We start from the raw sequence: 17,547 nt of genomic DNA, 5'->3' as shown, positions 1-17,547 counted from the left end.
GATGGATCGGCTCGGTTCGGGAAACAAGAAAACAATCAACATTGAACCGGAGGCCGCCCGAGCATGGATATAGCAAGAAAGAAAAAAAAAAAAAACGCACCTAAAACATAAAAAAACGCAGACGGGCAACGAAAAAGGGGGTGCAACACGAGGACTTCCCAGGGGGTCACCCATCCTAGTACTACTCTCGCCCAAGCACGCTTAACTGCGGAGTTCTGATGGGATCCGGTGCATTAGTGCTGGTATGATCGCACCCGAAATACTATCCATGCTTATTGTTTTTATGTCCTACAAGACGCAGAACCTCGTTTGCTTTCGGACGCGAGGCGTGGGACCCACGTGATGGATCGGCTCGGTTCGGGAAACAAGAAAACAATCAACATTGAACCGGAGGCCGCCCGAGCATGGATATAGCAAGAAAGAAAAAAAAAAACGCACCTAAAACATAAAAAAACGCAGACGGGCAACGAAAAAGGGGGTGCAACACGAGGACTTCCCAGGGGGTCACCCATCCTAGTACTACTCTCGCCCAAGCACGCTTCACTGCGGAGTTCTGATGGGATCCGGTGCATTAGTGCTGGTATGATCGCACCCGAAATACTATCCATGCTTATTGTTTTTATGTCCTACAAGACGCAGAACCTCGTTTGCTTTCGGACGCGAGGCGTGGGACCCACGTGATGGATCGGCTCGGTTCGGGAAACAAGAAAACAATCAACATTGAACCGGAGGCCGCCCGAGCATGGATATAGCAAGAAAGAAAAAAAAAAACGCACCTAAAACATAAAAAAACGCAGACGGGCAACGAAAAAGGGGGTGCAACACGAGGACTTGCCAGGGGGTCACCCATCCTAGTACTACTCTCGCCCAAGCACGCTTAACTGCGGAGTTCTGATGGGATCCGGTGCATTAGTGCTGGTATGATCGCACCCGAAATACTATCAATGCTTATTGTTTTTATGTCCTATAAGACGCAGAACCTCGTTTGCTTTCGGACGCGAGGCGTGGGACCCACGTGATGGATCGGCTCGGTTCGGGAAACAAGAAAACAATCAACATTGAACCGGAGGCCGCCCGAGCATGGATATAGCAAGAAAGAAAAAAAAAACGCACCTAAAACATAAAAAAACGCAGACGGGCAACGAAAAAGGGGGTGCAACACGAGGACTTCCCAGGGGGTCACCCATCCTAGTACTACTCTCGCCCAAGCACGCTTAACTGCGGAGTTCTGATGGGATCCGGTGCATTAGTGCTGGTATGATCGCACCCGAAATACTATCCATGCTTATTGTTTTTATGTCCTACAGCAAGAAAGAAAAAAAAAACGCACCTAAAACATAAAAAAACGCAGACGGGCAACGAAAAAGGGGGTGCAACACGAGGACTTCCCAGGGGGTCACCCATCCTAGTACTACTCTCGCCCAAGCACGCTTAACTGCGGAGTTCTGATGGGATCCGGTGCATTAGTGCTGCTATGATCGCACCCGAAATACTATCCATGCTTATTGTTTTTATGTCCTACAAGACGCAGAACCTCGTTTGCTTTCGGACGCGAGGCGTGGGACCCACGTGATGGATCGGCTCGGTTCGGGAAACAAGAAAACAATCAACATTGAACCGGAGGCCGCCCGAGCATGGATATAGCAAGAAAGAAAAAAAAACGCACCTAAAACATAAAAAAACGCAGACGGGCAACGAAAAAGGGGGTGCAACACGAGGACTTCCCAGGGGGTCACCCATCCTAGTACTACTCTCGCCCAAGCACGCTTAACTGCGGAGTTCTGATGGGATCCGGTGCATTAGTGCTGGTATGATTGCACCCGAAATACTATCCATGCTTATTGTTTTTATGTCCTACAAGACGCAGAACCTCGTTTGCTTTCGGACGCGAGGCGTGGGACCCACGTGATGGATCGGCTCGGTTCGGGAAACAAGAAAACAATCAACATTGAACCGGAGGCCGCCCGAGCATGGATATAGCAAGAAAGAAAAAAAAACGCACCTAAAACATAAAAAAACGCAGACGGGCAACGAAAAAGGGGTGCAACACGAGGACTTCCCAGGGGGTCACCCATCCTAGTACTACTCTCGCCCAAGCACGCTTAACTGCGGAGTTCTGATGGGATCCGGTGCATTAGTGCTGGTATGATCGCACCCGAAATACTATCCATGCTTATTGTTTTTATGTCCTACAAGACGCAGAACCTCGTTTGCTTTCGGACGCGAGGCGTGGGACCCACGTGATGGATCGGCTCGGTTCGGGAAACAAGAAAACAATCAACATTGAACCGGAGGCCGCCCGAGCATGGATATAGCAAGAAAGAAAAAAAAAAAACGCACCTAAAACATAAAAAAACGCAGACGGGCAACGAAAAAGGGGGTGCAACACGAGGACTTCCCAGGGGGTCACCCATCCTAGTACTACTCTCGCCCAAGCACGCTTAACTGCGGAGTTCTGATGGGATCCGGTGCATTAGTGCTGGTATGATCGCACCCGAAATACTATCCATGCTTATTGTTTTTATGTCCTACAAGACGCAGAACCTCGTTTGCTTTCGGACGCGAGGCGTGGGACCCACGTGATGGATCGGCTCGGTTCGGGAAACAAGAAAACAATCAACATTGAACCGGAGGCCGCCCGAGCATGGATATAGCAAGAAAGAAAAAAAAAAACGCACCTAAAACATAAAAAAACGCAGACGGGCAACGAAAAAGGGGGTGCAACACGAGGACTTCCCAGGGGGTCACCCATCCTAGTACTACTCTCGCCCAAGCACGCTTCACTGCGGAGTTCTGATGGGATCCGGTGCATTAGTGCTGGTATGATCGCACCCGAAATACTATCCATGCTTATTGTTTTTATGTCCTACAAGACGCAGAACCTCGTTTGCTTTCGGACGCGAGGCGTGGGACCCACGTGATGGATCGGCTCGGTTCGGGAAACAAGAAAACAATCAACATTGAACCGGAGGCCGCCCGAGCATGGATATAGCAAGAAAGAAAAAAAAACGCACCTAAAACATAAAAAAACGCAGACGGGCAACGAAAAAGGGGGTGCAACACGAGGACTTCCCAGGGGGTCACCCATCCTAGTACTACTCTCGCCCAAGCACGCTTAACTGCGGAGTTCTGATGGGATCCGGTGCATTAGTGCTGGTATGATCGCACCCGAAATACTATCCATGCTTATTGTTTTTATGTCCTACAAGACGCAGAACCTCGTTTGCTTTCGGACGCGAGGCGTGGGACCCACGTGATGGATCGGCTCGGTTCGGGAAACAAGAAAACAATCAACATTGAACCGGAGGCCGCCCGAGCATGGATATAGCAAGAAAGAAAAAAAAAACGCACCTAAAACATAAAAAAACGCAGACGGGCAACGAAAAAGGGGGTGCAACACGAGGACTTCCCAGGGGGTCACCCATCCTAGTACTACTCTCGCCCAAGCACGCTTAACTGCGGAGTTCTGATGGGATCCGGTGCATTAGTGCTGGTATGATCGCACCCGAAATACTATCCATGCTTATTGTTTTTATGTCCTACAAGACGCAGAACCTCGTTTGCTTTCGGACGCGAGGCGTGGGACCCACGTGATGGATCGGCTCGGTTCGGGAAACAAGAAAACAATCAACATTGAACCGGAGGCCGCCCGAGCATGGATATAGCAAGAAAGAAAAAAAAAACGCACCTAAAACATAAAAAAACGCAGACGGGCAACGAAAAAGGGGGTGCAACACGAGGACTTCCCAGGGGGTCACCCATCCTAGTACTACTCTCGCCCAAGCACGCTTAACTGCGGAGTTCTGATGGGATCCGGTGCATTAGTGCTGGTATGATCGCACCCGAAATACTATCCATGCTTATTGTTTTTATGTCCTACAAGACGCAGAACCTCGTTTGCTTTCGGACGCGAGGCGTGGGACCCACGTGATGGATCGGCTCGGTTCGGGAAACAAGAAAACAATCAACATTGAACCGGAGGCCGCCCGAGCATGGATATAGCAAGAAAGAAAAAAAAAAACGCACCTAAAACATAAAAAAACGCAGACGGGCAACGAAAAAGGGGGTGCAACACGAGGACTTCCCAGGGGGTCACCCATCCTAGTACTACTCTCGCCCAAGCACGCTTCACTGCGGAGTTCTGATGGGATCCGGTGCATTAGTGCTGCTATGATCGCACCCGAAATACTATCCATGCTTATAGTTTTTATGTCCTACAAGACGCAGAACCTCGTTTGCTTTCGGACGCGAGGCGTGGGACCCACGTGATGGATCGGCTCGGTTCGGGAAACAAGAAAACAATCAACATTGAACCGGAGGCCGCCCGAGCATGGATATAGCAAGAAAGAAAAAAAAACGCACCTAAAACATAAAAAAACGCAGACGGGCAACGAAAAAGGGGGTGCAACACGAGGACTTCCCAGGGGGTCACCCATCCTAGTACTACTCTCGCCCAAGCACGCTTAACTGCGGAGTTCTGATGGGATCCGGTGCATTAGTGCTGGTATGATCGCACCCGAAATACTATCCATGCTTATTGTTTTTATGTCCTACAAGACGCAGAACCTCGTTTGCTTTCGGACGCGAGGCGTGGGACCCACGTGATGGATCGGCTCGGTTCGGGAAACAAGAAAACAATCAACATTGAACCGGAGGCCGCCCGAGCATGGATATAGCAAGAAAGAAAAAAAAAACGCACCTAAAACATAAAAAATCGCAGACGGGCAACGAAAAAGGGGGTGCAACACGAGGACTTCCCAGGGGGTCACCCATCCTAGTACTACTCTCGCCCAAGCACGCTTAACTGCGGAGTTCTGATGGGATCCGGTGCATTAGTGCTGGTATGATCGCACCCGAAATACTATCCATGCTTATTGTTTTTCTGTCCTACAAGACGCAGAACCTCGTTTGCTTTCGGACGCGAGGCGTGGGACCCACGTGATGGATCGGCTCGGTTCGGGAAACAAGAAAACAATCAACATTGAACCGGAGGCCGCCCGAGCATGGATATAGCAAGAAAGAAAAAAAAAACGCACCTAAAACATAAAAAAACGCAGACGGGCAACGAAAAAGGGGGTGCAACACGAGGACTTCCCAGGGGGTCACCCATCCTAGTACTACTCTCGCCCAAGCACGCTTAACTGCGGAGTTCTGATGGGATCCGGTGCATTAGTGCTGGTATGATCGCACCCGAAATACTATCCATGCTTATTGTTTTTATGTCCTACAAGACGCAGAACCTCGTTTGCTTTCGGACGCGAGGCGTGGGACCCACGTGATGGATCGGCTCGGTTCGGGAAACAAGAAAACAATCAACATTGAACCGGAGGCCGCCCGAGCATGGATATAGCAAGAAAGAAAAAAAAAACGCACCTAAAACATAAAAAAACGCAGACGGGCAACGAAAAAGGGGGTGCAACACGAGGACTTGCCAGGGGGTCACCCATCCTAGTACTACTCTCGCCCAAGCACGCTTAACTGCGGAGTTCTGATGGGATCCGGTGCATTAGTGCTGGTATGATCGCACCCGAAATACTATCAATGCTTATTGTTTTTATGTCCTATAAGACGCAGAACCTCGTTTGCTTTCGGACGCGAGGCGTGGGACCCACGTGATGGATCGGCTCGGTTCGGGAAACAAGAAAACAATCAACATTGAACCGGAGGCCGCCCGAGCATGGATATAGCAAGAAAGAAAAAAAAAACGCACCTAAAACATAAAAAAACGCAGACGGGCAACGAAAAAGGGGGTGCAACACGAGGACTTCCCAGGGGGTCACCCATCCTAGTACTACTCTCGCCCAAGCACGCTTAACTGCGGAGTTCTGATGGGATCCGGTGCATTAGTGCTGGTATGATCGCACCCGAAATACTATCCATGCTTATTGTTTTTATGTCCTACAGCAAGAAAGAAAAAAAAAACGCACCTAAAACATAAAAAAACGCAGACGGGCAACGAAAAAGGGGGTGCAACACGAGGACTTCCCAGGGGGTCACCCATCCTAGTACTACTCTCGCCCAAGCACGCTTAACTGCGGAGTTCTGATGGGATCCGGTGCATTAGTGCTGCTATGATCGCACCCGAAATACTATCCATGCTTATTGTTTTTATGTCCTACAAGACGCAGAACCTCGTTTGCTTTCGGACGCGAGGCGTGGGACCCACGTGATGGATCGGCTCGGTTCGGGAAACAAGAAAACAATCAACATTGAACCGGAGGCCGCCCGAGCATGGATATAGCAAGAAAGAAAAAAAAACGCACCTAAAACATAAAAAAACGCAGACGGGCAACGAAAAAGGGGGTGCAACACGAGGACTTCCCAGGGGGTCACCCATCCTAGTACTACTCTCGCCCAAGCACGCTTAACTGCGGAGTTCTGATGGGATCCGGTGCATTAGTGCTGGTATGATTGCACCCGAAATACTATCCATGCTTATTGTTTTTATGTCCTACAAGACGCAGAACCTCGTTTGCTTTCGGACGCGAGGCGTGGGACCCACGTGATGGATCGGCTCGGTTCGGGAAACAAGAAAACAATCAACATTGAACCGGAGGCCGCCCGAGCATGGATATAGCAAGAAAGAAAAAAAAACGCACCTAAAACATAAAAAAACGCAGACGGGCAACGAAAAAGGGGTGCAACACGAGGACTTCCCAGGGGGTCACCCATCCTAGTACTACTCTCGCCCAAGCACGCTTAACTGCGGAGTTCTGATGGGATCCGGTGCATTAGTGCTGGTATGATCGCACCCGAAATACTATCCATGCTTATTGTTTTTATGTCCTACAAGACGCAGAACCTCGTTTGCTTTCGGACGCGAGGCGTGGGACCCACGTGATGGATCGGCTCGGTTCGGGAAACAAGAAAACAATCAACATTGAACCGGAGGCCGCCCGAGCATGGATATAGCAAGAAAGAAAAAAAAAAACGCACCTAAAACATAAAAAAACGCAGACGGGCAACGAAAAAGGGGGTGCAACACGAGGACTTCCCAGGGGGTCACCCATCCTAGTACTACTCTCGCCCAAGCACGCTTAACTGCGGAGTTCTGATGGGATCCGGTGCATTAGTGCTGGTATGATCGCACCCGAAATACTATCCATGCTTATTGTTTTTATGTCCTACAAGACGCAGAACCTCGTTTGCTTTCGGACGCGAGGCGTGGGACCCACGTGATGGATCGGCTCGGTTCGGGAAACAAGAAAACAATCAACATTGAACCGGAGGCCGCCCGAGCATGGATATAGCAAGAAAGAAAAAAAAAAACGCACCTAAAACATAAAAAAACGCAGACGGGCAACGAAAAAGGGGGTGCAACACGAGGACTTCCCAGGGGGTCACCCATCCTAGTACTACTCTCGCCCAAGCACGCTTCACTGCGGAGTTCTGATGGGATCCGGTGCATTAGTGCTGCTATGATCGCACCCGAAATACTATCCATGCTTATTGTTTTTATGTCCTACAAGACGCAGAACCTCGTTTGCTTTCGGACGCGAGGCGTGGGACCCACGTGATGGATCGGCTCGGTTCGGGAAACAAGAAAACAATCAACATTGAACCGGAGGCCGCCCGAGCATGGATATAGCAAGAAAGAAAAAAAAACGCACCTAAAACATAAAAAAACGCAGACGGGCAACGAAAAAGGGGGTGCAACACGAGGACTTCCCAGGGGGTCACCCATCCTAGTACTACTCTCGCCCAAGCACGCTTAACTGCGGAGTTCTGATGGGATCCGGTGCATTAGTGCTGGTATGATCGCACCCGAAATACTATCCATGCTTATTGTTTTTATGTCCTACAAGACGCAGAACCTCGTTTGCTTTCGGACGCGAGGCGTGGGACCCACGTGATGGATCGGCTCGGTTCGGGAAACAAGAAAACAATCAACATTGAACCGGAGGCCGCCCGAGCATGGATATAGCAAGAAAGAAAAAAAAAACGCACCTAAAACATAAAAAAACGCAGACGGGCAACGAAAAAGGGGGTGCAACACGAGGACTTCCCAGGGGGTCACCCATCCTAGTACTACTCTCGCCCAAGCACGCTTAACTGCGGAGTTCTGATGGGATCCGGTGCATTAGTGCTGGTATGATCGCACCCGAAATACTATCCATGCTTATTGTTTTTATGTCCTACAAGACGCAGAACCTCGTTTGCTTTCGGACGCGAGGCGTGGGACCCACGTGATGGATCGGCTCGGTTCGGGAAACAAGAAAACAATCAACATTGAACCGGAGGCCGCCCGAGCATGGATATAGCAAGAAAGAAAAAAAAAAAACGCACCTAAAACATAAAAAAACGCAGACGGGCAACGAAAAAGGGGGTGCAACACGAGGACTTCCCAGGGGGTCACCCATCCTAGTACTACTCTCGCCCAAGCACGCTTAACTGCGGAGTTCTGATGGGATCCGGTGCATTAGTGCTGGTATGATCGCACCCGAAATACTATCCATGCTTATTGTTTTTATGTCCTACAAGACGCAGAACCTCGTTTGCTTTCGGACGCGAGGCGTGGGACCCACGTGATGGATCGGCTCGGTTCGGGAAACAAGAAAACAATCAACATTGAACCGGAGGCCGCCCGAGCATGGATATAGCAAGAAAGAAAAAAAAAAACGCACCTAAAACATAAAAAAACGCAGACGGGCAACGAAAAAGGGGGTGCAACACGAGGACTTCCCAGGGGGTCACCCATCCTAGTACTACTCTCGCCCAAGCACGCTTCACTGCGGAGTTCTGATGGGATCCGGTGCATTAGTGCTGCTATGATCGCACCCGAAATACTATCCATGCTTATTGTTTTTATGTCCTACAAGACGCAGAACCTCGTTTGCTTTCGGACGCGAGGCGTGGGACCCACGTGATGGATCGGCTCGGTTCGGGAAACAAGAAAACAATCAACATTGAACCGGAGGCCGCCCGAGCATGGATATAGCAAGAAAGAAAAAAAAACGCACCTAAAACATAAAAAAACGCAGACGGGCAACGAAAAAGGGGGTGCAACACGAGGACTTCCCAGGGGGTCACCCATCCTAGTACTACTCTCGCCCAAGCACGCTTAACTGCGGAGTTCTGATGGGATCCGGTGCATTAGTGCTGGTATGATCGCACCCGAAATACTATCCATGCTTATTGTTTTTATGTCCTACAAGACGCAGAACCTCGTTTGCTTTCGGACGCGAGGCGTGGGACCCACGTGATGGATCGGCTCGGTTCGGGAAACAAGAAAACAATCAACATTGAACCGGAGGCCGCCCGAGCATGGATATAGCAAGAAAGAAAAAAAAAACGCACCTAAAACATAAAAAAACGCAGACGGGCAACGAAAAAGGGGGTGCAACACGAGGACTTCCCAGGGGGTCACCCATCCTAGTACTACTCTCGCCCAAGCACGCTTAACTGCGGAGTTTTGATGGGATCCGGTGCATTAGTGCTGGTATGATCGCACCCGAAATACTATCCATGCTTATTGTTTTTATGTCCTACAAGACGCAGAACCTCGTTTGCTTTCGGACGCGAGGCGTGGGACCCACGTGATGGATCGGCTCGGTTCGGGAAACAAGAAAACAATCAACATTGAACCGGAGGCCGCCCGAGCATGGATATAGCAAGAAAGAAAAAAAAACGCACCTAAAACATAAAAAAACGCAGACGGGCAACGAAAAATGGGGTGCAACACGAGGACTTCCCAGGGGGTCACCCATCCTAGTACTACTCTCGCCCAAGCACGCTTAACTGCGGAGTTCTGATGGGATCCGGTGCATTAGTGCTGGTATGATCGCACCCGAAATACTATCCATGCTTATTGTTTTTATGTCCTACAAGACGCAGAACCTCGTTTGCTTTCGGACGCGAGGCGTGGGACCCACGTGATGGATCGGCTCGGTTCGGGAAACAAGAAAACAATCAACATTGAACCGGAGGCCGCCCGAGCATGGATATAGCAAGAAAGAAAAAAAAAACGCACCTAAAACATAAAAAAACGCAGACGGGCAACGAAAAAGGGGGTGCAACACGAGGACTTCCCAGGGGGTCACCCATCCTAGTACTACTCTCGCCCAAGCACGCTTAACTGCGGAGTTCTGATGGGATCCGGTGCATTAGTGCTGGTATGATCGCACCCGAAATACTATCCATGCTTATTGTTTTTATGTCCTACAAGACGCAGAACCTCGTTTGCTTTCGGACGCGAGGCGTGGGACCCACGTGATGGATCGGCTCGGTTCGGGAAACAAGAAAACAATCAACATTGAACCGGAGGCCGCCCGAGCATGGATATAGCAAGAAAGAAAAAAAAAACGCACCTAAAACATAAAAAAACGCAGACGGGCAACGAAAAAGGGGGTGCAACACGAGGACTTCCCAGGGGGTCACCCATCCTAGTACTACTCTCGCCCAAGCACGCTTAACTGCGGAGTTCTGATGGGATCCGGTGCATTAGTGCTGGTATGATCGCACCCGAAATACTATCCATGCTTATTGTTTTTATGTCCTACAAGACGCAGAACCTCGTTTGCTTTCGGACGCGAGGCGTGGGACCCACGTGATGGATCGGCTCGGTTCGGGAAACAAGAAAACAATCAACATTGAACCGGAGGCCGCCCGAGCATGGATATAGCAAGAAAGAAAAAAAAAACGCACCTAAAACATAAAAAAACGCAGACGGGCAACGAAAAATGGGGTGCAACACGAGGACTTCCCAGGGGGTCACCCATCCTAGTACTACTCTCGCCCAAGCACGCTTAACTGCGGAGTTCTGATGGGATCCGGTGCATTAGTGCTGGTATGATCGCACCCGAAATACTATCCATGCTTATTGTTTTTATGTCCTACAAGACGCAGAACCTCGTTTGCTTTCGGACGCGAGGCGTGGGACCCACGTGATGGATCGGCTCGGTTCGGGAAACAAGAAAACAATCAACATTGAACCGGAGGCCGCCCGAGCATGGATATAGCAAGAAAGAAAAAAAAAACGCACCTAAAACATAAAAAAACGCAGACGGGCAACGAAAAAGGGGGTGCAACACGAGGACTTCCCAGGGGGTCACCCATCCTACTACTACTCTCGCCCAAGCACGCTTAACTGCGGAGTTCTGATGGGATCCGGTGCATTAGTGCTGGTATGATCGCACCCGAAATACTATCCATGCTTATTGTTTTTATGTCCTACAAGACGCAGAACCTCGTTTGCTTTCGGACGCGAGGCGTGGGACCCACGTGATGGATCGGCTCGGTTCGGGAAACAAGAAAACAATCAACATTGAACCGGAGGCCGCCCGAGCATGGATATAGCAAGAAAGAAAAAAAAAACGCACCTAAAACATAAAAAAACGCAGACGGGCAACGAAAAATGGGGTGCAACACGAGGACTTCCCAGGGGGTCACCCATCCTAGTACTACTCTCGCCCAAGCACGCTTAACTGCGGAGTTCTGATGGGATCCGGTGCATTAGTGCTGGTATGATCGCACCCGAAATACTATCCATGCTTATTGTTTTTATGTCCTACAAGACGCAGAACCTCGTTTGCTTTCGGACGCGAGGCGTGGGACCCACGTGATGGATCGGCTCGGTTCGGGAAACAAGAAAACAATCAACATTGAACCGGAGGCCGCCCGAGCATGGATATAGCAAGAAAGAAAAAAAAAACGCACCTAAAACATAAAAAAACGCAGACGGGCAACGAAAAAGGGGGTGCAACACGAGGACTTCCCAGGGGGTCACCCATCCTAGTACTACTCTCGCCCAAGCACGCTTAACTGCGGAGTTCTGATGGGATCCGGTGCATTAGTGCTGGTATGATCGCACCCGAAATACTATCCATGCTTATTGTTTTTATGTCTTACAAGACGCAGAACCTCGTTTGCTTTCGGACGCGAGGCGTGGGACCCACGTGATGGATCGGCTCGGTTCGGGAAACAAGAAAACAATCAACATTGAACCGGAGGCCGCCCGAGCATGGATATAGCAAGAAAGAAAAAAAAAACGCACCTCAAACATAAAAAAACGCAGACGGGCAACGAAAAAGGGGGTGCAACACGAGGACTTCCCAGGGGGTCACCCATCCTAGTACTACTCTCGCCCAAGCACGCTTAACTGCGGAGTTCTGATGGGATCCGGTGCATTAGTGCTGGTATGATCGCACCCGAAATACTATCCATGCTTATTGTTTTTATGTCTTACAAGACGCAGAACCTCGTTTGCTTTCGGACGCGAGGCGTGGGACCCACGTGATGGATCGGCTCGGTTCGGGAAACAAGAAAACAATCAACATTGAACCGGAGGCCGCCCGAGCATGGATATAGCAAGAAAGAAAAAAAAAACGCACCTAAAACATAAAAAAACGCAGACGGGCAACGAAAAAGGGGGTGCAACACGAGGACTTCCCAGGGGGTCACCCATCCTAGTACTACTCTCGCCCAAGCACGCTTAACTGCGGAGTTCTGATGGGATCCGGTGCATTAGTGCTGGTATGATCGCACCCGAAATACTATCCATGCTTATTGTTTTTATGTCCTACAAGACGCAGAACCTCGTTTGCTTTCGGACGCGAGGCGTGGGACCCACGTGATGGATCGGCTCGGTTCGGGAAACAAGAAAACAATCAACATTGAACCGGAGGCCGCCCGAGCATGGATATAGCAAGAAAGAAAAAAAAAACGCACCTAAAACATAAAAAAACGCAGACGGGCAACGAAAAAGGGGGTGCAACACGAGGACTTCCCAGGGGGTCACCCATCCTAGTACTACTCTCGCCCAAGCACGCTTAACTGCGGAGTTCTGATGGGATCCGGTGCATTAGTGCTGGTATGATCGCACCCGAAATACTATCCATGCTTATTGTTTTTATGTCCTACAAGACGCAGAACCTCGTTTGCTTTCGGACGCGAGGCGTGGGACCCACGTGATGGATCGGCTCGGTTCGGGAAACAAGAAAACAATCAACATTGAACCGGAGGCCGCCCGAGCATGGATATAGCAAGAAAGAAAAAAAAAACGCACCTAAAACATAAAAAAACGCAGACGGGCAACGAAAAATGGGGTGCAACACGAGGACTTCCCAGGGGGTCACCCATCCTAGTACTACTCTCGCCCAAGCACGCTTAACTGCGGAGTTCTGATGGGATCCGGTGCATTAGTGCTGGTATGATCGCACCCGAAATACTATCCATGCTTATTGTTTTTATGTCCTACAAGACGCAGAACCTCGTTTGCTTTCGGACGCGAGGCGTGGGACCCACGTGATGGATCGGCTCGGTTCGGGAAACAAGAAAACAATCAACATTGAACCGGAGGCCGCCCGAGCATGGATATAGCAAGAAAGAAAAAAAAAACGCACCTAAAACATAAAAAAACGCAGACGGGCAACGAAAAAGGGGGTGCAACACGAGGACTTCCCAGGGGGTCACCCATCCTAGTACTACTCTCGCCCAAGCACGCTTAACTGCGGAGTTCTGATGGGATCCGGTGCATTAGTGCTGGTATGATCGCACCCGAAATACTATCCATGCTTATTGTTTTTATGTCTTACAAGACGCAGAACCTCGTTTGCTTTCGGACGCGAGGCGTGGGACCCACGTGATGGATCGGCTCGGTTCGGGAAACAAGAAAACAATCAACATTGAACCGGAGGCCGCCCGAGCATGGATATAGCAAGAAAGAAAAAAAAAACGCACCTCAAACATAAAAAAACGCAGACGGGCAACGAAAAAGGGGGTGCAACACGAGGACTTCCCAGGGGGTCACCCATCCTAGTACTACTCTCGCCCAAGCACGCTTAACTGCGGAGTTCTGATGGGATCCGGTGCATTAGTGCTGGTATGATCGCACCCGAAATACTATCCATGCTTATTGTTTTTATGTCTTACAAGACGCAGAACCTCGTTTGCTTTCGGACGCGAGGCGTGGGACCCACGTGATGGATCGGCTCGGTTCGGGAAACAAGAAAACAATCAACATTGAACCGGAGGCCGCCCGAGCATGGATATAGCAAGAAAGAAAAAAAAAACGCACCTAAAACATAAAAAAACGCAGACGGGCAACGAAAAAGGGGGTGCAACACGAGGACTTCCCAGGGGGTCACCCATCCTAGTACTACTCTCGCCCAAGCACGCTTAACTGCGGAGTTCTGATGGGATCCGGTGCATTAGTGCTGGTATGATCGCACCCAAAATACTATCCATGCTTATTGTTTTTATGTCCTACAAGACGCAGAACCTCGTTTGCTTTCGGACGCGAGGCGTGGGACCCACGTGATGGATCGGCTCGGTTCGGGAAACAAGAAAACAATCAACATTGAACCGGAGGCCGCCCGAGCATGGATATAGCAAGAAAGAAAAAAAAAACGCACCTAAAACATAAAAAAACGCAGACGGGCAACGAAAAAGGGGGTGCAACACGAGGACTTCCCAGGGGGTCACCCATCCTAGTACTACTCTCGCCCAAGCACGCTTAACTGCGGAGTTCTGATGTGATCCGGTGCATTAGTGCTGGTATGATCGCACCCGAAATACTATCCATGCTTATTGTTTTTATGTCCTACAAGACGCAGAACCTCGTTTGCTTTCGGACGCGAGGCGTGGGACCCACGTGATGGATCGGCTCGGTTCGGGAAACAAGAAAACAATCAACATTGAACCGGAGGCCGCCCGAGCATGGATATAGCAAGAAAGAAAAAAAAAACGCACCTAAAACATAAAAAAACGCAGACGGGCAACGAAAAATGGGGTGCAACACGAGGACTTCCCAGGGGGTCACCCATCCTAGTACTACTCTCGCCCAAGCACGCTTAACTGCGGAGTTCTGATGGGATCCGGTGCATTAGTGCTGGTATGATCGCACCCGAAATACTATCCATGCTTATTGTTTTTATGTCCTACAAGACGCAGAACCTCGTTTGCTTTCGGACGCGAGGCGTGGGACCCACGTGATGGATCGGCTCGGTTCGGGAAACAAGAAAACAATCAACATTGAACCGGAGGCCGCCCGAGCATGGATATAGCAAGAAAGAAAAAAAAAACGCACCTAAAACATAAAAAAACGCAGACGGGCAACGAAAAAGGGGGTGCAACACGAGGACTTCCCAGGGGGTCACCCATCCTAGTACTACTCTCGCCCAAGCACGCTTAACTGCGGAGTTCTGATGGGATCCGGTGCATTAGTGCTGGTATGATCGCACCCGAAATACTATCCATGCTTATTGTTTTTATGTCTTACAAGACGCAGAACCTCGTTTGCTTTCGGACGCGAGGCGTGGGACCCACGTGATGGATCGGCTCGGTTCGGGAAACAAGAAAACAATCAACATTGAACCGGAGGCCGCCCGAGCATGGATATAGCAAGAAAGAAAAAAAAAACGCACCTCAAACATAAAAAAACGCAGACGGGCAACGAAAAAGGGGGTGCAACACGAGGACTTCCCAGGGGGTCACCCATCCTAGTACTACTCTCGCCCAAGCACGCTTAACTGCGGAGTTCTGATGGGATCCGGTGCATTAGTGCTGGTATGATCGCACCCGAAATACTATCCATGCTTATTGTTTTTATGTCTTACAAGACGCAGAACCTCGTTTGCTTTCGGACGCGAGGCGTGGGACCCACGTGATGGATCGGCTCGGTTCGGGAAACAAGAAAACAATCAACATTGAACCGGAGGCCGCCCGAGCATGGATATAGCAAGAAAGAAAAAAAAAACGCACCTAAAACATAAAAAAACGCAGACGGGCAACGAAAAAAGGGGGTGCAACACGAGGACTTCCCAGGGGGTCACCCATCCTAGTACTACTCTCGCCCAAGCACGCTTAACTGCGGAGTTCTGATGGGATCCGGTGCATTAGTGCTGGTATGATCGCACCCGAAATACTATCCATGCTTATTGTTTTTATGTCCTACAAGACGCAGAACCTCGTTTGCTTTCGGACGCGAGGCGTGGGACCCACGTGATGGATCGGCTCGGTTCGGGAAACAAGAAAACAATCAACATTGAACCGGAGGCCGCCCGAGCATGGATATAGCAAGAAAGAAAAAAAAACGCACCTAAAACATAAAAAAACGCAGACGGGCAACGAAAAAGGGGGTGCAACACGAGGACTTCCCAGGGGGTCACCCATCCTAGTACTACTCTCGCCCAAGCACGCTTAACTGCGGAGTTCTGATGGGATCCGGTGCATTAGTGCTGGTATGATCGCACCCGAAATACTATCCATGCTTATTGTTTTTATGTCTTACAAGACGCAGAACCTCGTTTGCTTTCGGACGCGAGGCGTGGGACCCACGTGATGGATCGGCTCGGTTCGGGAAACAAGAAAACAATCAACATTGAACCGGAGGCCGCCCGAGCATGGATATAGCAAGAAAGAAAAAAAAAACGCACCTAAAACATAAAAAAACGCAGACGGGCAACGAAAAAGGGGGTGCAACACGAGGACTTCCCAGGGGGTCACCCATCCTAGTACTACTCTCGCCCAAGCACGCTTAACTGCGGAGTTCTGATGGGATCCGGTGCATTAGTGCTGGTATGATCGCACCCGAAATACTATCCATGCTTATTGTTTTTATGTCCTACAAGACGCAGAACCTCGTTTGCTTTCGGACGCGAGGCGTGGGACCCACGTGATGGATCGGCTCGGTTCGGGAAACAAGAAAACAATCAACATTGAACCGGAGGCCGCCCGAGCATGGATATAGCAAGAAAGAAAAAAAAAACGCACCTAAAACATAAAAAAACGCAGACGGGCAACGAAAAAGGGGGTGCAACACGAGGACTTCCCAGGGGGTCACCCATCCTAGTACTACTCTCGCCCAAGCACGCTTAACTGCGGAGTTCTGATGGGATCCGGTGCATTAGTGCTGGTATGATCGCACCCGAAATACTATCCATGCTTATTGTTTTTATGTCTTACAAGACGCAGAACCTTGTTTGCTTTCGGACGCGAGGCGTGGGACCCACGTGATGGATCGGCTCGGTTCGGGAAACAAGAAAACAATCAACATTGAACCGGAGGCCGCCCGAGCATGGATATAGCAAGAAAGAAAAAAAAAACGCACCTAAAACATAAAAAAACGCAGACGGGCAACGAAAAAGGGGGTGCAACACGAGGACTTCCCAGGGGGTCACCCATCCTAGTACTACTCTCGCCCAAACACGCTTAACTGCGGAGTTCTGATGGGATCCGGTGCATTAGTGCTGGTATGATCGCACCCGAAATACTATCCATGCTTATTGTTTTTATGTCCTACAAGACGCAGAACCTCGTTTGCTTTCGGACGCGAGGCGTGGGACCCACGTGATGGATCGGCTCGGTTCGGGAAACAAGAAAACAATCAACATTGAACCGGAGGCCGCCCGAGCATGGATATAGCAAGAAAGAAAAAAAAAACGCACCTAAAACATAAAAAAACGCAGACGGGCAACGAAAAAGGGGGTGCAACACGAGGACTTCCCAGGGGGTCACCCATCCTAGTACTACTCTCGCCCAAGCACGCTTAACTGCGGAGTTCTGATGGGATCCGGTGCATTAGTGCTGGTATGATCACACCCGAAATAC

At 50.0% G+C, this 17,547-nt stretch overlaps 53 non-coding genes across 53 annotated transcripts; all 53 read right to left on the bottom strand.

The window, feature by feature from the left end:
* Positions 1-137: 137 nt before the first annotated feature.
* LOC145018968 (5S ribosomal RNA) lies at positions 138-256 on the bottom strand. Its single transcript, XR_013667296.1, has one exon. It is a non-coding gene; the product is annotated as a 5S ribosomal RNA (ribosomal RNA).
* A 219-nt stretch (positions 257-475) lies between these two features.
* On the bottom strand, positions 476-594 carry LOC145025405 (5S ribosomal RNA). The gene has a single exon (XR_013673422.1). It is a non-coding gene; the product is annotated as a 5S ribosomal RNA (ribosomal RNA).
* Positions 595-813: 219 nt separating this feature from the next.
* LOC145026605 (5S ribosomal RNA) lies at positions 814-932 on the bottom strand. The gene has a single exon (XR_013674568.1). It is a non-coding gene; the product is annotated as a 5S ribosomal RNA (ribosomal RNA).
* Positions 933-1,150: 218 nt separating this feature from the next.
* On the bottom strand, positions 1,151-1,269 carry LOC145018957 (5S ribosomal RNA). Its single transcript, XR_013667287.1, has one exon. It is a non-coding gene; the product is annotated as a 5S ribosomal RNA (ribosomal RNA).
* A 98-nt stretch (positions 1,270-1,367) lies between these two features.
* Positions 1,368-1,486, bottom strand: LOC145026304 (5S ribosomal RNA). Its single transcript, XR_013674284.1, has one exon. It is a non-coding gene; the product is annotated as a 5S ribosomal RNA (ribosomal RNA).
* A 217-nt stretch (positions 1,487-1,703) lies between these two features.
* On the bottom strand, positions 1,704-1,822 carry LOC145021595 (5S ribosomal RNA). Its single transcript, XR_013669752.1, has one exon. It is a non-coding gene; the product is annotated as a 5S ribosomal RNA (ribosomal RNA).
* Positions 1,823-2,038: 216 nt separating this feature from the next.
* LOC145018946 (5S ribosomal RNA) lies at positions 2,039-2,157 on the bottom strand. The gene has a single exon (XR_013667279.1). It is a non-coding gene; the product is annotated as a 5S ribosomal RNA (ribosomal RNA).
* A 220-nt stretch (positions 2,158-2,377) lies between these two features.
* Positions 2,378-2,496, bottom strand: LOC145018935 (5S ribosomal RNA). The gene has a single exon (XR_013667277.1). It is a non-coding gene; the product is annotated as a 5S ribosomal RNA (ribosomal RNA).
* A 219-nt stretch (positions 2,497-2,715) lies between these two features.
* On the bottom strand, positions 2,716-2,834 carry LOC145025404 (5S ribosomal RNA). Its single transcript, XR_013673421.1, has one exon. It is a non-coding gene; the product is annotated as a 5S ribosomal RNA (ribosomal RNA).
* Positions 2,835-3,051: 217 nt separating this feature from the next.
* On the bottom strand, positions 3,052-3,170 carry LOC145018924 (5S ribosomal RNA). Its single transcript, XR_013667275.1, has one exon. It is a non-coding gene; the product is annotated as a 5S ribosomal RNA (ribosomal RNA).
* A 218-nt stretch (positions 3,171-3,388) lies between these two features.
* Positions 3,389-3,507, bottom strand: LOC145018913 (5S ribosomal RNA). Its single transcript, XR_013667274.1, has one exon. It is a non-coding gene; the product is annotated as a 5S ribosomal RNA (ribosomal RNA).
* A 218-nt stretch (positions 3,508-3,725) lies between these two features.
* Positions 3,726-3,844, bottom strand: LOC145018902 (5S ribosomal RNA). The gene has a single exon (XR_013667267.1). It is a non-coding gene; the product is annotated as a 5S ribosomal RNA (ribosomal RNA).
* A 219-nt stretch (positions 3,845-4,063) lies between these two features.
* LOC145026723 (5S ribosomal RNA) lies at positions 4,064-4,182 on the bottom strand. The gene has a single exon (XR_013674679.1). It is a non-coding gene; the product is annotated as a 5S ribosomal RNA (ribosomal RNA).
* Positions 4,183-4,399: 217 nt separating this feature from the next.
* Positions 4,400-4,518, bottom strand: LOC145018891 (5S ribosomal RNA). The gene has a single exon (XR_013667256.1). It is a non-coding gene; the product is annotated as a 5S ribosomal RNA (ribosomal RNA).
* A 218-nt stretch (positions 4,519-4,736) lies between these two features.
* On the bottom strand, positions 4,737-4,855 carry LOC145018869 (5S ribosomal RNA). The gene has a single exon (XR_013667234.1). It is a non-coding gene; the product is annotated as a 5S ribosomal RNA (ribosomal RNA).
* Positions 4,856-5,073: 218 nt separating this feature from the next.
* LOC145018858 (5S ribosomal RNA) lies at positions 5,074-5,192 on the bottom strand. The gene has a single exon (XR_013667223.1). It is a non-coding gene; the product is annotated as a 5S ribosomal RNA (ribosomal RNA).
* Positions 5,193-5,410: 218 nt separating this feature from the next.
* Positions 5,411-5,529, bottom strand: LOC145026604 (5S ribosomal RNA). Its single transcript, XR_013674567.1, has one exon. It is a non-coding gene; the product is annotated as a 5S ribosomal RNA (ribosomal RNA).
* A 218-nt stretch (positions 5,530-5,747) lies between these two features.
* Positions 5,748-5,866, bottom strand: LOC145018850 (5S ribosomal RNA). The gene has a single exon (XR_013667213.1). It is a non-coding gene; the product is annotated as a 5S ribosomal RNA (ribosomal RNA).
* Positions 5,867-5,964: 98 nt separating this feature from the next.
* Positions 5,965-6,083, bottom strand: LOC145026303 (5S ribosomal RNA). Its single transcript, XR_013674283.1, has one exon. It is a non-coding gene; the product is annotated as a 5S ribosomal RNA (ribosomal RNA).
* A 217-nt stretch (positions 6,084-6,300) lies between these two features.
* Positions 6,301-6,419, bottom strand: LOC145021573 (5S ribosomal RNA). The gene has a single exon (XR_013669730.1). It is a non-coding gene; the product is annotated as a 5S ribosomal RNA (ribosomal RNA).
* A 216-nt stretch (positions 6,420-6,635) lies between these two features.
* Positions 6,636-6,754, bottom strand: LOC145018843 (5S ribosomal RNA). Its single transcript, XR_013667206.1, has one exon. It is a non-coding gene; the product is annotated as a 5S ribosomal RNA (ribosomal RNA).
* A 219-nt stretch (positions 6,755-6,973) lies between these two features.
* Positions 6,974-7,092, bottom strand: LOC145018837 (5S ribosomal RNA). Its single transcript, XR_013667203.1, has one exon. It is a non-coding gene; the product is annotated as a 5S ribosomal RNA (ribosomal RNA).
* A 219-nt stretch (positions 7,093-7,311) lies between these two features.
* Positions 7,312-7,430, bottom strand: LOC145026722 (5S ribosomal RNA). The gene has a single exon (XR_013674678.1). It is a non-coding gene; the product is annotated as a 5S ribosomal RNA (ribosomal RNA).
* Positions 7,431-7,647: 217 nt separating this feature from the next.
* Positions 7,648-7,766, bottom strand: LOC145018831 (5S ribosomal RNA). Its single transcript, XR_013667194.1, has one exon. It is a non-coding gene; the product is annotated as a 5S ribosomal RNA (ribosomal RNA).
* A 218-nt stretch (positions 7,767-7,984) lies between these two features.
* On the bottom strand, positions 7,985-8,103 carry LOC145018829 (5S ribosomal RNA). Its single transcript, XR_013667188.1, has one exon. It is a non-coding gene; the product is annotated as a 5S ribosomal RNA (ribosomal RNA).
* A 220-nt stretch (positions 8,104-8,323) lies between these two features.
* On the bottom strand, positions 8,324-8,442 carry LOC145018828 (5S ribosomal RNA). The gene has a single exon (XR_013667187.1). It is a non-coding gene; the product is annotated as a 5S ribosomal RNA (ribosomal RNA).
* A 219-nt stretch (positions 8,443-8,661) lies between these two features.
* LOC145026721 (5S ribosomal RNA) lies at positions 8,662-8,780 on the bottom strand. The gene has a single exon (XR_013674677.1). It is a non-coding gene; the product is annotated as a 5S ribosomal RNA (ribosomal RNA).
* A 217-nt stretch (positions 8,781-8,997) lies between these two features.
* On the bottom strand, positions 8,998-9,116 carry LOC145018822 (5S ribosomal RNA). Its single transcript, XR_013667186.1, has one exon. It is a non-coding gene; the product is annotated as a 5S ribosomal RNA (ribosomal RNA).
* A 218-nt stretch (positions 9,117-9,334) lies between these two features.
* Positions 9,335-9,453, bottom strand: LOC145026267 (5S ribosomal RNA). The gene has a single exon (XR_013674250.1). It is a non-coding gene; the product is annotated as a 5S ribosomal RNA (ribosomal RNA).
* A 217-nt stretch (positions 9,454-9,670) lies between these two features.
* Positions 9,671-9,789, bottom strand: LOC145018817 (5S ribosomal RNA). Its single transcript, XR_013667184.1, has one exon. It is a non-coding gene; the product is annotated as a 5S ribosomal RNA (ribosomal RNA).
* Positions 9,790-10,007: 218 nt separating this feature from the next.
* On the bottom strand, positions 10,008-10,126 carry LOC145018806 (5S ribosomal RNA). The gene has a single exon (XR_013667173.1). It is a non-coding gene; the product is annotated as a 5S ribosomal RNA (ribosomal RNA).
* Positions 10,127-10,344: 218 nt separating this feature from the next.
* On the bottom strand, positions 10,345-10,463 carry LOC145018799 (5S ribosomal RNA). Its single transcript, XR_013667171.1, has one exon. It is a non-coding gene; the product is annotated as a 5S ribosomal RNA (ribosomal RNA).
* A 218-nt stretch (positions 10,464-10,681) lies between these two features.
* On the bottom strand, positions 10,682-10,800 carry LOC145018794 (5S ribosomal RNA). The gene has a single exon (XR_013667169.1). It is a non-coding gene; the product is annotated as a 5S ribosomal RNA (ribosomal RNA).
* A 218-nt stretch (positions 10,801-11,018) lies between these two features.
* LOC145025725 (5S ribosomal RNA) lies at positions 11,019-11,137 on the bottom strand. Its single transcript, XR_013673726.1, has one exon. It is a non-coding gene; the product is annotated as a 5S ribosomal RNA (ribosomal RNA).
* Positions 11,138-11,355: 218 nt separating this feature from the next.
* On the bottom strand, positions 11,356-11,474 carry LOC145018788 (5S ribosomal RNA). The gene has a single exon (XR_013667162.1). It is a non-coding gene; the product is annotated as a 5S ribosomal RNA (ribosomal RNA).
* Positions 11,475-11,692: 218 nt separating this feature from the next.
* On the bottom strand, positions 11,693-11,811 carry LOC145018781 (5S ribosomal RNA). Its single transcript, XR_013667160.1, has one exon. It is a non-coding gene; the product is annotated as a 5S ribosomal RNA (ribosomal RNA).
* Positions 11,812-12,029: 218 nt separating this feature from the next.
* On the bottom strand, positions 12,030-12,148 carry LOC145018773 (5S ribosomal RNA). The gene has a single exon (XR_013667158.1). It is a non-coding gene; the product is annotated as a 5S ribosomal RNA (ribosomal RNA).
* A 218-nt stretch (positions 12,149-12,366) lies between these two features.
* Positions 12,367-12,485, bottom strand: LOC145018767 (5S ribosomal RNA). The gene has a single exon (XR_013667155.1). It is a non-coding gene; the product is annotated as a 5S ribosomal RNA (ribosomal RNA).
* Positions 12,486-12,703: 218 nt separating this feature from the next.
* On the bottom strand, positions 12,704-12,822 carry LOC145018758 (5S ribosomal RNA). Its single transcript, XR_013667152.1, has one exon. It is a non-coding gene; the product is annotated as a 5S ribosomal RNA (ribosomal RNA).
* A 218-nt stretch (positions 12,823-13,040) lies between these two features.
* On the bottom strand, positions 13,041-13,159 carry LOC145018753 (5S ribosomal RNA). The gene has a single exon (XR_013667149.1). It is a non-coding gene; the product is annotated as a 5S ribosomal RNA (ribosomal RNA).
* A 218-nt stretch (positions 13,160-13,377) lies between these two features.
* On the bottom strand, positions 13,378-13,496 carry LOC145018745 (5S ribosomal RNA). Its single transcript, XR_013667147.1, has one exon. It is a non-coding gene; the product is annotated as a 5S ribosomal RNA (ribosomal RNA).
* Positions 13,497-13,714: 218 nt separating this feature from the next.
* Positions 13,715-13,833, bottom strand: LOC145018730 (5S ribosomal RNA). The gene has a single exon (XR_013667140.1). It is a non-coding gene; the product is annotated as a 5S ribosomal RNA (ribosomal RNA).
* A 218-nt stretch (positions 13,834-14,051) lies between these two features.
* On the bottom strand, positions 14,052-14,170 carry LOC145018724 (5S ribosomal RNA). Its single transcript, XR_013667136.1, has one exon. It is a non-coding gene; the product is annotated as a 5S ribosomal RNA (ribosomal RNA).
* Positions 14,171-14,388: 218 nt separating this feature from the next.
* On the bottom strand, positions 14,389-14,507 carry LOC145025655 (5S ribosomal RNA). Its single transcript, XR_013673660.1, has one exon. It is a non-coding gene; the product is annotated as a 5S ribosomal RNA (ribosomal RNA).
* A 218-nt stretch (positions 14,508-14,725) lies between these two features.
* Positions 14,726-14,844, bottom strand: LOC145018717 (5S ribosomal RNA). The gene has a single exon (XR_013667135.1). It is a non-coding gene; the product is annotated as a 5S ribosomal RNA (ribosomal RNA).
* A 218-nt stretch (positions 14,845-15,062) lies between these two features.
* On the bottom strand, positions 15,063-15,181 carry LOC145018710 (5S ribosomal RNA). The gene has a single exon (XR_013667134.1). It is a non-coding gene; the product is annotated as a 5S ribosomal RNA (ribosomal RNA).
* A 218-nt stretch (positions 15,182-15,399) lies between these two features.
* On the bottom strand, positions 15,400-15,518 carry LOC145018702 (5S ribosomal RNA). The gene has a single exon (XR_013667131.1). It is a non-coding gene; the product is annotated as a 5S ribosomal RNA (ribosomal RNA).
* A 219-nt stretch (positions 15,519-15,737) lies between these two features.
* LOC145018694 (5S ribosomal RNA) lies at positions 15,738-15,856 on the bottom strand. Its single transcript, XR_013667125.1, has one exon. It is a non-coding gene; the product is annotated as a 5S ribosomal RNA (ribosomal RNA).
* A 217-nt stretch (positions 15,857-16,073) lies between these two features.
* On the bottom strand, positions 16,074-16,192 carry LOC145018687 (5S ribosomal RNA). The gene has a single exon (XR_013667124.1). It is a non-coding gene; the product is annotated as a 5S ribosomal RNA (ribosomal RNA).
* Positions 16,193-16,410: 218 nt separating this feature from the next.
* On the bottom strand, positions 16,411-16,529 carry LOC145018680 (5S ribosomal RNA). Its single transcript, XR_013667119.1, has one exon. It is a non-coding gene; the product is annotated as a 5S ribosomal RNA (ribosomal RNA).
* Positions 16,530-16,747: 218 nt separating this feature from the next.
* On the bottom strand, positions 16,748-16,866 carry LOC145018672 (5S ribosomal RNA). The gene has a single exon (XR_013667115.1). It is a non-coding gene; the product is annotated as a 5S ribosomal RNA (ribosomal RNA).
* Positions 16,867-17,084: 218 nt separating this feature from the next.
* LOC145025616 (5S ribosomal RNA) lies at positions 17,085-17,203 on the bottom strand. Its single transcript, XR_013673625.1, has one exon. It is a non-coding gene; the product is annotated as a 5S ribosomal RNA (ribosomal RNA).
* Positions 17,204-17,421: 218 nt separating this feature from the next.
* On the bottom strand, positions 17,422-17,540 carry LOC145025306 (5S ribosomal RNA). Its single transcript, XR_013673327.1, has one exon. It is a non-coding gene; the product is annotated as a 5S ribosomal RNA (ribosomal RNA).
* Between the last annotated feature and the right edge of the window lie 7 nt (positions 17,541-17,547).

This window comes from Lactuca saligna, chromosome 1, assembly GCF_052625555.1.
Source record: "Lactuca saligna cultivar CGN05327 chromosome 1, ASM5262555v1, whole genome shotgun sequence".
NCBI lineage: Eukaryota > Viridiplantae > Streptophyta > Magnoliopsida > Asterales > Asteraceae > Lactuca > Lactuca saligna.
Note: the sequence above shows the minus strand (reverse complement) of the source record. Positions and strands in the feature narration are given on the sequence as shown.